The 12981-nt window shown below is 40.2% G+C and overlaps 1 protein-coding gene across 1 annotated transcript in view; it reads right to left on the reverse strand.

The window, feature by feature from the left end:
• Nucleotides 1–8434, reverse strand: part of LOC122787943 (adenine phosphoribosyltransferase-like) — a 152498-nt gene extending 144064 nt beyond the window's left edge. Inside the window, exon 1 of the mRNA XM_044054871.1 lies at nt 8360–8434. The gene's annotated coding sequence lies outside the window, so the exon portion shown is untranslated. The remainder of the gene's footprint in view (nt 1–8359) is intronic.
• Nucleotides 8435–12981: the final 4547 nt, after the last annotated feature.

Consider the following 12981-nt stretch of genomic DNA (forward strand, 5'->3'; position numbering starts at 1 on the left):
AAATTGGCTTGTAGTGGTGTGGGTAGAGTGAATCCTGTAGCTTAAGTACAGTGAGCTTTGAAGGTGTTTTGTACTCTAAAACAGCCATGCAGTGAATACTCAGAGTTCAGATCACAATTGTTTTATTTTGTTTGTTAGCTTAGTTAGTCAGGGTGAGCAGGCAGGGTGTCAGCAGAGGAGTATGGAAAGCTGACAAGGAGCCAGCTGGTGGAGATGTGCCAGGCTAGGGGACTCGTGCATGGAAACCTGACTAAGACAGACCTAATTGCAGCCTTAGTTACAGCTGCATCACAAAAAGCAACCAGGAGGACAATCAGACTGGCAGTGGAGATATAATACTCTCAGAGAATGGACAGCTCAACCTTTTGGCAGTGGACTAAAAATCCAGCTGGAGCTAAAGAGTCTTGAGTTGGAGGCCAGGTGTGGGGAATTAGAAGCAGCTGAGAGAGTGAGGCATCTAGAGAGTGAGGAGAATGAGAAACTGCTATGTCTAGAAGCTGAGGAAAAAGAGAGAGAGAGAGGCAGCATGAAAAGGAGATGCTGACTCTTCGCCAGAGTCATGGAGGTAATGGGGAAGGGAGTAACTGGACCCCAGAAGCACAAAAAGTCAGTAAATTTCTTCCGCAGTTTAAAGAGGGGGATAATTTTGATAGTTTCATTCATATGTTTGACAGGGTATGTAAACAGTATGAAGTTGACCAAGGGCTCTGGGTATGGTTCCTGACCCCCTTACTCCATGGTAAAGCTGTAACTGTATTATCTAAAATGTCTGACGTTGCATGTTTTGATTATACTGCTGTAAAAAATTGCCTATTAGAGTTTTTTAAGCTAACACCTGAAACGTATAGGAAAAAGTTTTGTGGGCATAGACGCAAGACAGATGAAAGTGTGTGTGAATATGTTGCTGAATTAAGCACTTATTTCTATAGGTGGGTGAGTGGATGTCAGGTCACCACTTCTGAAGGGCTGGCAGACCTTTTGGTGAGGGAACAAGCCCTTAGAAATTTGCCTGAGGATATGAGGATCTGGTTAGCTGATAGACAATGTGCTACTTCAGATGAGTTGGGGAAGAAGGGAGACCTATACCTGGCAAGCAGGGCAACCCTGCACAGGAAAAGGACCCCAGTACTGCTCATGGGTCTAAAGGAACCCATGGTGGGCAGCATAAACTGCCACAACAGAATCTGCCAGTAGCATGGGGAAGCCACTAGTCCAGGCACATGTCCAGGAGCTAGGGTTAAATGTTTTGAATGCAACCAGTGGGGCCATGTGGCATACAGGTGTCCATAGAGGCAAGGTGGGGAACAAAAGGTGAGGGAGCCAGTAAGTGGGAAAGACAAAATGCCAATAGTAGGTTGTCTTGGGACAACAAGGGTACCAAACTACCAACAGAGGCTATATTCTATTGTAGTGAATGGCAAAGAGACCATTGCCAAGAGAGACACAGCCTCTGATATAACCACTCTAAAGCCTGCAATGGTTACAGAGGAGCACTACTTGCCTGGGCAGTCTACTCCAGTCAGGGCTTTATGAGGGATCCCATTCCAAATGCCTTTGGCTATGGTTCACCTTGACTGGGAGGGTGGAAAAGGAAGACATGGTTGACAGGCCTCAATGCTTTGCCAGAGATGGCCTCCAGCTGTCACCCCTGGGATTCCAGATCCTGGCCAAGGCTCTTGCCTTCCCCATTGTGCCTTTTTTGGGCTATGTCCCAAAGATAAATCTTCCAACATAAAAGATCTGTCAAAAAGCAAATTGAAGTTCATGCTGTTTAACGCTAAGAGCCTTAACCTGAAAATGCACTCACTGGAGGCCCTCTTCACACTGGAAGATGCCGATGTCTGTGCGGTCACAGAAACTTGGTTCAGGGCTGCAACGAGCACCCTTGCCTTACCAGGCTATACCTCACGCCACACATTCTTACCCCAAAATGAGGTCGGGAAGACTAAGGGTGGTGGAGTCTCTATCTTCATTAAGGACAGACACACCTCCAGACTGGTTTGCCAGCATAATGCACTGGAATTACTCCAGGTGCAACTGACAGCTGGTAAGACACCTGTCCAAGTTTTAGCCAGCTATAGACCCCCTCCATGACTCAAGAAACCCACTCCTCCTACGTGGACCTACTTGATTCCATCAAGGTCTCCCCTAACACCCTGATCCTTGGTGACTTCAACTACCCCACCATAGACTGCGTGAACTGTTCCTGCACTAATGCACTTACCCAATGATTCCTTGACTTCATCAGTTGTAATGCACTAGACCAGCTTGTCTCATCCCCCACAAGGGGAGATAACATTCTGGACATGGTTCTCACCAATATGGACGACCACTGCACTACTCCCATAGTATGTTCCTCCCTGGTGAGATCAGATCATTGTTCTGTCTCATTCGAAGTTTCTATCCCACCCAACCCCCCCCCTCCAGCTGTAACCAGGCTAAAAAACTTCTCAAAAGCTTACTACAACCTCCTAAGGGAGGGTACCAATAGCTTCACATCACCACCCCCCCCCTTAGAGGATGCAAACAACTATGCTGAACAGTACGCCAGTGCAGTATACAAGCACCTGTATAACTGCATGGACTCAGCCATACAGAACAGAACTAAAACCTGCTCCTCAAGGAAACACAAACCTGTGTGGTGGACATCCTCTATCAACAGGCTTCACAACAAAAGGAATAAACTGTTGTCCAAGGTTAAAAAAGAACAAATTCCAAATTGGAAAAACTCCCTCCTCAGCCTCAAAAAGCAAATTAGATCACTAGTGAAAACCTCTAAAGACAATTATGAATTGAACTTCGAAAGAAAAATAGCCAAGGATTCAAAAGATAACCACAAAGCCTTCTTTAGCTATGTCAAGAATCTAAGTGGCAACTCACAGATATTCTCTGAGCTAGTGCAAAATAGCACAAAATATACTGAACCCACTGATATTGCCAACATCCTGGCAGATAGATTCAGTGCAAACTTCACTCCCCTCTCACCCCCAAAAGGGCCCACAACAATAAAGGAAAAGTGTAATGTCCTGGAAATCACAGACACACAGATGAAAACAGCCCTTTCAAAAGCCAAAAGCACAGCGTCAATGGGGCCAGATGGTGTCCCAGACTGCGTCTTGCATGAACTACAGAACAAACTAACCCCCCACCTAAACACACTGTTCAACCTCAACCTCTCCACAGGCTACATGCCCATGGAATGATGCACAGCAATGGTTATTCCGCTCCACAAAGGAGGGGCCACAAATGACCCTGATAACTATCGCCCCATAAGCCTGACTAGCCTGGTCTGCAAAGCTATGGAGCGCATCATCATGGAACTCATTAAGAAAGACATTGGGAACCTCCAAACACTTGACCCGACCCAGTTCAGCTTTGTTAAGGGCAGATCATGCCTACTAAACCTGTTTGAATTCATCGAGACAGTCACCAAGGCCATAGAAGAGGGGAAGGTCCGCCCCCTATCAAAATGCAAACAAGCAAAAAAACACTAATTACCCAAATGCCTATACTGTTTCTATTTTACCATCTCACTGCCTATGAACAAACACTTGACCATGGTATTCACTACCCAAATTGTCAAACAGACACCCATGACTTCACACATAACACCAAACACTTTACCTTTCCCAGCACACTAAATATACCACCCTCTATAAAATACCACCCCTGTACAGCCACAAAACATAATCCTAAAGACAAAGACTATATAAAGCTTATAAACAAACTCCTAAAACTCAGAATATCCTGTCACAATAACCTTATAACACATGGAGACATTCATCCCAACCCTGGCCCACCCACACCCAATAACCTCCACTCCCCTACCACAACCCCTACAGTCAAGCTACCCATGAATACTCCCACTAGTTCCCTCCTAGCATTTCACCTAAATATTAGAAGTATTAACAATAAGACTCCCAACCTACACGCCCTCCTAGCAACCCACTCCCCAGACATTATGTGTCTTACGGAAACCTGGCTAAACCTAGTACTACTGACAATGAGATACTACCTCCAGGATACAATATTCATCGGTTAGACCATGCTACAAGGAAAGGAGGTGGGATAGCAGTCCTTTACAAAAATAATCTAACTGTTAATAGAGACACCATTTAACCTCCTCAATAAAATAATGTGGAACTCCTCATAACCAAGCTACAGATTAACCAGAACAAACACTTGAACATCGTCTGTGCATACATTCCGCCAGGCAACAACCTAAATACCCTAGGAGATCTCCTTTACTGGTTATCCACTACCTATCCCCAAGAAACCATAGTTCTTGGTGATTTTAACACCGACTGGCACCCCTGCTCCTCCGACCCCCCTCCCCCCACTCATATAAACTTATCTGGGTTTAAACAGACCATAACCTCTCCCACTAGGATAAACAAACCAACCAACAAGGAAAGTATCCTAGACTGGATCCTAGTTAATAACCAACTCCAACTGTACACAGCTGGTACTCTCCCTGATGACCTCAGTGACCATTGTCTAACCTATATCATAAAAAAAAAAGGCAGGAAACCCTCACCAGCCCAAATATAAAATATTTAGAAACAGGAAAAAATTTGATGCTGCTATATTCCAAAATGAATTAAAAGCAGTTGACTGGTCAAAACTAAAAATTCTAACATTAGAGGAGGTGCTAGTTCACTTTAACACTAAATTCTTAAGTATCCTTGATTCCCATGCTCCAGCACGTACAATAAAAACTAGATGAAATACAGCACCATGGCTCACAAAAGATGTTTGTTTGTCTTTCGGCTTTTCCCGGTTAGGGGTCGCCACAGCGGAACTCTGGTCCGCTAATGACTGGCAGTAGATTTTTCACGAATGCTGAAGTGCCAGCTCGATGTCCAACCTTCAATGAAGGCACTCCCATTTACGCATGTCTTTCGAATGCCCACCTAACTGTGGGGAGGACATGCAGACTCCACACAGAAGGCACTCCCCGCACTCCAGCCGAGAATCGAACGGGAGAACCTCTTGCTGTGAGGTAACAATGCTACCGCTGCACCACTGCGGTTACCATGGCTCACAAAAGATACCAATGCTAAAATCAAAACTAGAAACAGAGCTTGGGTCAGCTGGAGAACAAGCAAAGCCCCACTTGACCATCTAAAATATCATCAACTCAGGAATGATACAAAAAAAATCTATTTAACTGGATAAAAAAAGCTTCTACCAAAATCTCCTACAAAAACACCACAACAACCCTCAAAAGTTCTGGGCAGGCTTAAACCAACTACTTTGTCCAGGTCACTCCACCACCCCATCCCCGGCTAAAACCCATAGTTCCCCAGAGACCATAGCTAGTGCCTTTAATAAATTTTTCACTGAAACGAAATGAATCCAAAAGGCTACTAGCGGAATCACAAAGACGCTGGAGACGTGAATAAATTCCACACTTTTAATGAAGGTTGTTTAGCGCTTTCATCTAGTACAACTAGACTTCATCAGAACGGCTGTTCTTGGACGTAGTAAAACACAGCTGTCAGTAAAGATTCCTCCTTCAGTTTACAGGTAATTAACCTTAAATGGCCTGTGCTAACTGAAGAGGCAGGCAGATCCAAGAAGCTGGTACTATTTTAGTGAGTCATTTTCACTTGTGGTAAGAATAAAAGGACATCTATGAGGGATTGTATACCCTCATGTTCCCTTGTTGAATAAATAAAGCTATTGATCAAAAGTTTGTTCATCAAAGGTAGGCGATAACTTTCATGCATTAACACAAATATTAAGGTGTTCAGAAAAAAGGAAGCCAAGGCTGTAACTGGTAACCATTTTTCTCTTTAGAATAACTTAAAGATGATCTCTGTTGTCAGATGCATTAATTAACTTAAGAATTTGGGGAAAGGAGTAAACTAATGGATAATTAATATTCAAGTCTGGGAAGCAGCATACTTATAGCTGTAGTGGAAGTCACATATTTATATTAACACTTTGCCTGCTTGGTTTTTGTGTTAGAATAAAGTGTATGATGTTCATTAACAAGCATTCCCAGATACCGTTATTGCTTAGTTTGGGCTTAAATGCTCCACTTGGGTCCTTGATGGTTAGTTAGCCTTAATAATTTCTGTGGCGTCCCCAGACATCACTGCTTTAGTCATATATATATATATATATATATATATATATATATATATATATATATGGGTCTGCTTTGTTTTGTTGAATCTCATTTCACTGAATTTCATTTCACCTCGACCACATTGCTGAAAACACAAATTGCTGAAAACTCATTTCACTGAATCTCATTTCACTGAACTGAACTTAGTATATATGGCACTGTGTAGAGTACTGTAAAGCAAGTAAAAGCTATATGCCCTTTTCTGCATTGTAGTGCGATCCTGGAGTTAGTATATATAGTTGGGGGGGTGGGGGGCAAAGCCACCCCACCTTGTTTGTTTTATATTGTATTTTACCAAAAACTTCAAAATAATACATTTTAAACAATAGACATGCATAGTTACAACATCAACAACTAACTCTCTCCAGAAGGCAATATGCATTCAAACTAAGTGGGGGGTGACACCCTGTGCACCCCCCAGTGTGGGGGACTGTTCCCCCCACCCCCCAACTATATATACTAACTCCAGGATCGCACTACAGTGGGGAAAAGGGCATATACCTTTTACTTGCCTTACAGTACTCTACTTAGCTTTTGAAGAAGTTTGACAAGAACAGTTTTGAAAGCCCGTTTCAAATCAAGAAAAACTGCACCCTCTCATTTTACTTCATCCATATTATGTTTCATGAGTTAAGGCATAAATTGTTATTAGAGTACTGTAATTAGGTTCGAAACTATGTTACCTGTCTGTTAGTATATCATATTTTTGGATATGCTCCAATATTTGTTTGTAAATTATTATTGTAATATTTTGATACATGGATATTAGTTTGCTATTGGATGGAAGTCATTTGCAGTGCAGTATTATGAACTTTAGCTAGTAATTTGATCAGTGCACATTTAAAGCTGTAGGGGTGATTTGTTGTTCTGACTTTCAGCTCAGGCTACTGAGAAATGGCAAAGAGATAGTTGAGAACCAAATATGCATGTCTTATTTTACATCCTGCTAGACACATAATCTACTATGACAGAAATGCTTTTTTTAGATGCAAGGGCAGAATCAGAAACTGCAGTTATAGGATCCTATGTTGTGCCCCCCATTCCAGATAAATTCACTATGTACTATGGCATTTATCCTAAATATGTAACTAATGATGCAATACAAATAGTAAAAGCCTTACAGTTCCACAGTTCTAAAGTTAGACACCTAGTTAATACAACAAACATCACTACGGATGCATTTTCAGTCTTCACTGACATACTTGTAACTTTTTTGTTTCATTTATGCTTTTGAAGATTGGGGGCATAATACATTAAAACTGGTTAGAATGTTGCCCCCCCCCCAAAAAAAAAAATAAGTTATACACTATGGCTTGCATGTATGTATCTGGCTATACCACACTTACATTGCTACTTGGAAATAAATAACCTCCTTAGATGGACCCACACAGTACAGAAACAGAAAACAAGTAAAAAGACATTAATATACAGGCATCAGGCAAACTTACTACCCAGTGATTTTACAGCACCTAGCAACAGAAGCTGATAAATTTTCACAGCTGAGAATTACATTTAGAAATTACGTAATCACATGCAGCCCAAGACATTTCTGTAAACTAAAGTTGTTCTCTCAGTACTAAAACATTGGCTCTTATTACTGACTGGTGGATACTTTATTCTGCAGGGCAGATACATGCTTATGATTCTTAACACAGTTACAGCTGTTGTTAGATCTCTTTCTCTCAAGTATGGAAGCTAGCTACCATTTCCATTTAACCACTACTACAAGCTGGTCATCTTGAGGCAGTGAAGAAGTACTAAATATTAATAAGGAGATAATGTTAACATCTGCAGGTGGCACAAATTTCTCTTTGCATTTATAGGTAAAATACACTGGGACTGGGACCTGACAGAAAGCAGGACCTGAACTGTTTAAAAGTCACACTAATTATCTCTCTCTAGATTCATACCACCACATAAACAGTCCCTGGATGCATACACAGAGGACAGGGTCGAGAAGGAATTTCTTAGTCTCTCTTCTCTTCTCTCTCTAATCCATCTATTATCACCATTAAGGGGTACCAGGAGATAAACTAGATGCAAGAGAAATAAGTGTGGAGGATATGCTTGTTTAGTCATCCAAACAATGTCACTCAGGATGACCAGAAACTCTTTTGGGGGGACTATCAAACCAAAGAGACAGGTGAATAAAGAACTGCAATATAAGGCCACTTTAAATAAAAATATCACACACACTCAGAATTTTAAATTAAATTTTATTACCTGACCTCTGAAAATGTAAGGTTTACTCACTGAAGTCTGTGGGATTTGATGCAGTTAGTTCAAGCTATGCCTCAGCTGGAACGGATACAAATACAGACAGATACTGTGATGTGCTGCTTCTTAACGAAGCATGTGATGCAATAAAATTGGAAGCAATGTTTGGACTGAGTCCTGAGTTGTGAATGTTGCACATAGCACAGATAGTCACAGTGTGTAGTGTTACTTATTACAGACCAATGTGTTTTTCCAGCCAATACATACCATTCTGATTCTTGTCTCCGTTTCTCAGAGAAACTAAAGAGACTACAGTAGAGCGATGCCGTGTTGTTACTGCATCTGAAAACATACCTTACAACTGTCCAGATTTTCACAAAATGTCCAGATTTTTACTGCATATTTTTTGTCTGTCCCTCGGGAAGTTTGTGGTTTTTTGGCAAATCACTGAGGACTGCAGTCAGAAAATAACTACAGACAGAGTTTCAGGTTTCATATCCTTCAGAAAAATGCATGCTAATTCAAAACCTGTTATGCTATCAATTTTCTAAGTTTGTAGAGCAGTACTTAAAATCTCTCCATGATTTTGTGCCTTTGCCCACCCCACCCAACCCCCATTATTTTTGACTCTATCCAGATTTCTTGAGCTAAGAGGTTGAGAGGTATGGCTGAAAGCTTCTGGCATTTTCCAGTGACTGGTATGTAGTACTAATGTAACATGAAATGACCATAAACTGTAAGGTGATATGGTTAGGTCTGTCATCTGCTAGCACTTTATTCTGTGATTTCTTGTTCTTTCCTACTTCCCCTGAACAGTTTTTAAACATCCATAAATACCTTAGTGCAGCATTTTTTAGGTTCTGTCAGCATAATCACTGTAATAATTATTTGCTCAAATCTAGTTAAACTGAACAAGATACTTCCCAACAACATCATGTAGAGATTTGTATGTATATATATGTATATATATATATATATATATATATATATATATATATATATATATATATATATATATATAAACACAAAATGCCACTCTAAAAAAGAGTGCAGCTGTTTTCCTCTACATCTAATGCTGGTTATTATACCTGTCAAATTCAGATTCCTAGGTATTTGCAGTGCTGCATCTGATGTGCTCAAGTTATTACTTTATTTTCAAAATGACTCGTTTCTAATCAATGCCATTGTTCTTAATGGGTTAATAAATGCATTTTAAAAATGAGAGTTACATTAGTGAGGTGAGCCAAAGTTTACAGGTCATAGGCTGCAGTCAGCAGATGAAGTGAGTGTGGGATGATAGGGAATGGTAAAAAAATGGGGAAGAATATTTCGACATGACATTTTAATACATAAAGCAGGGGTGGTAAGGTGGCATTTCTGAAAGAGATCAAGGAATTTTTGCCATAATATTACACAAATAAAGGAGAGGAAATGATCACAATTATACGAGTACGCACCTCAACAAGTGGGGGGGGGGGGTTATTTTGGAAATTGTAAACAAATCCTATTTGTGTGTTGTTAATAAGAGCACTTGACACCAACATTTGAAGTATAACAGCAAATCTAATAACTTACAAAATATGGCAGCATAACTATCTAACATTTCCAACTGCACAACTGACATACCAGACTCAATGCACTGTGGGATTAGGCAGTTTTTAAAGTCACAGGAGTATACTACATATCTGTAGCTACCAAACACACATTAGAAACTGTACATATTTTTATCATCAACGTTTCCCTTCAAGGGGAGAAATAGTATTTTCTAAAATTTGGTACCCAGTGATGCAATCTTTGATGGGCAAATTTAACATTCTGAAATTAAATGCAGACACTGTAAAAATGGCCTTTAAAACATTTTATTAATTTTGTTTCTGAAAGGCAAATATATTTCTTATAACAGCATTTGTGGTAGTTAAGCAATTCTCGATAGTAATTCACAGCTATAGTTATATTTAAGAAATCAGTCACGTATCTGTCCCCAAGATATGAACACATACTCACAAACAGTGTCCAGGTAGTCAGACTTCATAAACATTTTTAATTCTTCACAACTGACAGGAACCCGTGGAGGAAAAATATACAAATATTTAAAACATTTTTAGATTTTGTCCGGTGTTTTAACATTCAAAACTGGAAGCAGTCTCATCTGAATCACTGATGTTTGACTTCAAAATAGTTTGTGCATCTTTAGAGCCATTTCAGATCTGGAACTTCCACTTTTTTCTCAGAAAATGGGTTATAGTAGAGCGTTCAAAAGGAACTGAAATCCTCTGAATAATTAAGACTCCATTTATCCTTGGATCAAATTCCTGGGCCTGACTGTGACACATGACTTTCGCACTTAGATTTTTAAGGACTGCTTGGATATGTGTCCACATAAATCTCACTGTGGTGACATCACTTTGCACTAAGTAGGACCTCAAGTCATAATTTTTTGTATGCAATCCTACCACCTTCTCTCCCATTCAAGGTTAAGGAGCTCTGTTTAGCCTGGTTGAAGAGCAGGTAGAGTTTGGGCAGAATAATACCTGTCATAAAATGCCTGTAAGATTGTTTTGCACATTGGTCATTCCTCCTTACAGATTCAGATGGAATTGGCATTAATTCAAGTTTAGATTCCAGCATAAGTATGTAAATTCTGACTTGTCATCCAGACATTAACTGTGCAGGGGATACTTACTCTTGTAACTCTGTATGGTACAACACAGCAAGACATGAGAGCTCTACAGTGAGGTGGCAACAAATGTTTTTATCCATTTGGACTGTTCTTTCAGCAGCTCCATTGGACTGTGGATGTTGAGGACTTGACCTTGTATATATGAAGCCATACTGCTCAGCAAATTGCTGAAACTCAGCAGATACAAACAAGATGATTTATTTGTTAAACATGGTCTTAAATCTGGCCATGATTTGTTGGCTAATCATGGTTGGCACAGACAATATCTCTGTATCTCAAGAGCAATAGTCCCCTGATACAATACAAGGTTCATAGGTAAGTAGATAGTCAGTCTGCAGACCATTACAAGCCTAGCCAAAAAAACCCTATTCAAAAGTTACCTCTGCCTTAAAGGAGGGCAAGACAATATAGACTGGGGGAGAATTTGAGGCTGCCCATCCAATTATCTAGGTTGAACTTGAAGGTGTCAAGAGTGTTACACTGCATGACATGTAGTGGAAGTTTTTTTCTAGAACAAAGGAATACTTTGGGCTATGACTCCATCACTCCAGCATGTCTTACTTATCTGGTGATGCAGGTTTAGTTCTTTTAACTAAGTATTTGAGGTACTATTTGTTCTGAGAAAGGAATAGGAGGTGAAATAGGGTTGGATCTTTTATGGATCGACAGGCTAGGCACAGATCTCCACAGAGGACTCTGTAAGAGACTGAGTACAGAGAAATGGCTGACAGTCTCTCCAGATTAAGATTTTTGAGGCCACTGATCTTTTTAATTAAGAATATCTGAGGTGTCTCAAGTTGTATGATATGTTTAAATAAAAACATTCCAAAAGCTGCATTATATTCAATAATGGGTCTGATAAGATATGAGTAAAGGGAAATTAAGACTTCCTTTGGATTTAGTAGAGATGCCTTTGATGAGCCAGATAAAAAGGCTTTCTGAACTACTGTGGAGACATGCTGGTCAAATGACACAGAATTATAAACAAGTCCCTTATAACAGTGTCTGATTTGAGAAGTCCATCACCTATATGGTAACTGAAACTGTTTTGTTTACCAGAATGAACTATGCTACATTTTTTACATTTAATTCAAGGTCATTGTCCTTGCACTGGTTGTTAACATGGTCTAACCCATGCTGGAGCAATTGTGAGTCAGTTGAAGATCGAATAACAACACCCCAAAGTTACAGTCAACTATAAACTTAGCCATAGACCAGGAGTGCTAGCCTGAAGGTCTGAGAAATAAATGCTAAATAGGAGATGGCTCAAAACTGAGCCCTGTGGTACACCACTAGTAACTGTTTTGTTTTCAGAAGTGGTACCTGCAACTCTCACTCCATGGGTGCTGTCAGACAACCAGTTAGCGATCCATCGCACAATATAAGGATTCATATTCATATTTACAAGTCTATCCATAATGCCTGCATGGAGAACAATATTAAAGACCTTGGCCAGGTATAGATATGCTGTAAGCACTGCATAACCACTATCCACTGTTTCAGTTACTTTTTCAAAGAAATTCATGTTGTTAAAGAGGCAGGACCTTCTTTGACAAAGTCAGATTGATGAGCGTCCAGGAAAAAGTGATTTTCAATGTCCAGATTAATGAGATCTGAGATAGTGCAGTCATTAGCTTTACATATGATGGTAACTCTTGCCTTTGAACTTGCATAAGTCAGCAGTAATCATCTGCCAAGCAGCATGCGGTAAACATGCTGATAGGACTGCTTCTTTCTCTGGGATGGTCTATGTATAATACAAAACTGGAATTTTGACACAATATTTCCAATGTCCCTGTTGGTCTTGGGTCACCACACAGACATCTTGGCACTTTCACAACACATAGGCCAGCTGTATGTCCTTTTTATATTTGTTTTAATGCTTCAACACATTTTGAACATGGTATAATAATTATGTCTTGGTACAGTAGCAGATCATCATATTCAA

Source organism: Protopterus annectens, chromosome 13.part0 (genome assembly GCF_019279795.1).
Source record: "Protopterus annectens isolate FY-2018-M chromosome 13.part0, PAN1.0, whole genome shotgun sequence".
In the NCBI taxonomy this organism is placed as follows: domain Eukaryota; kingdom Metazoa; phylum Chordata; order Ceratodontiformes; family Protopteridae; genus Protopterus; species Protopterus annectens.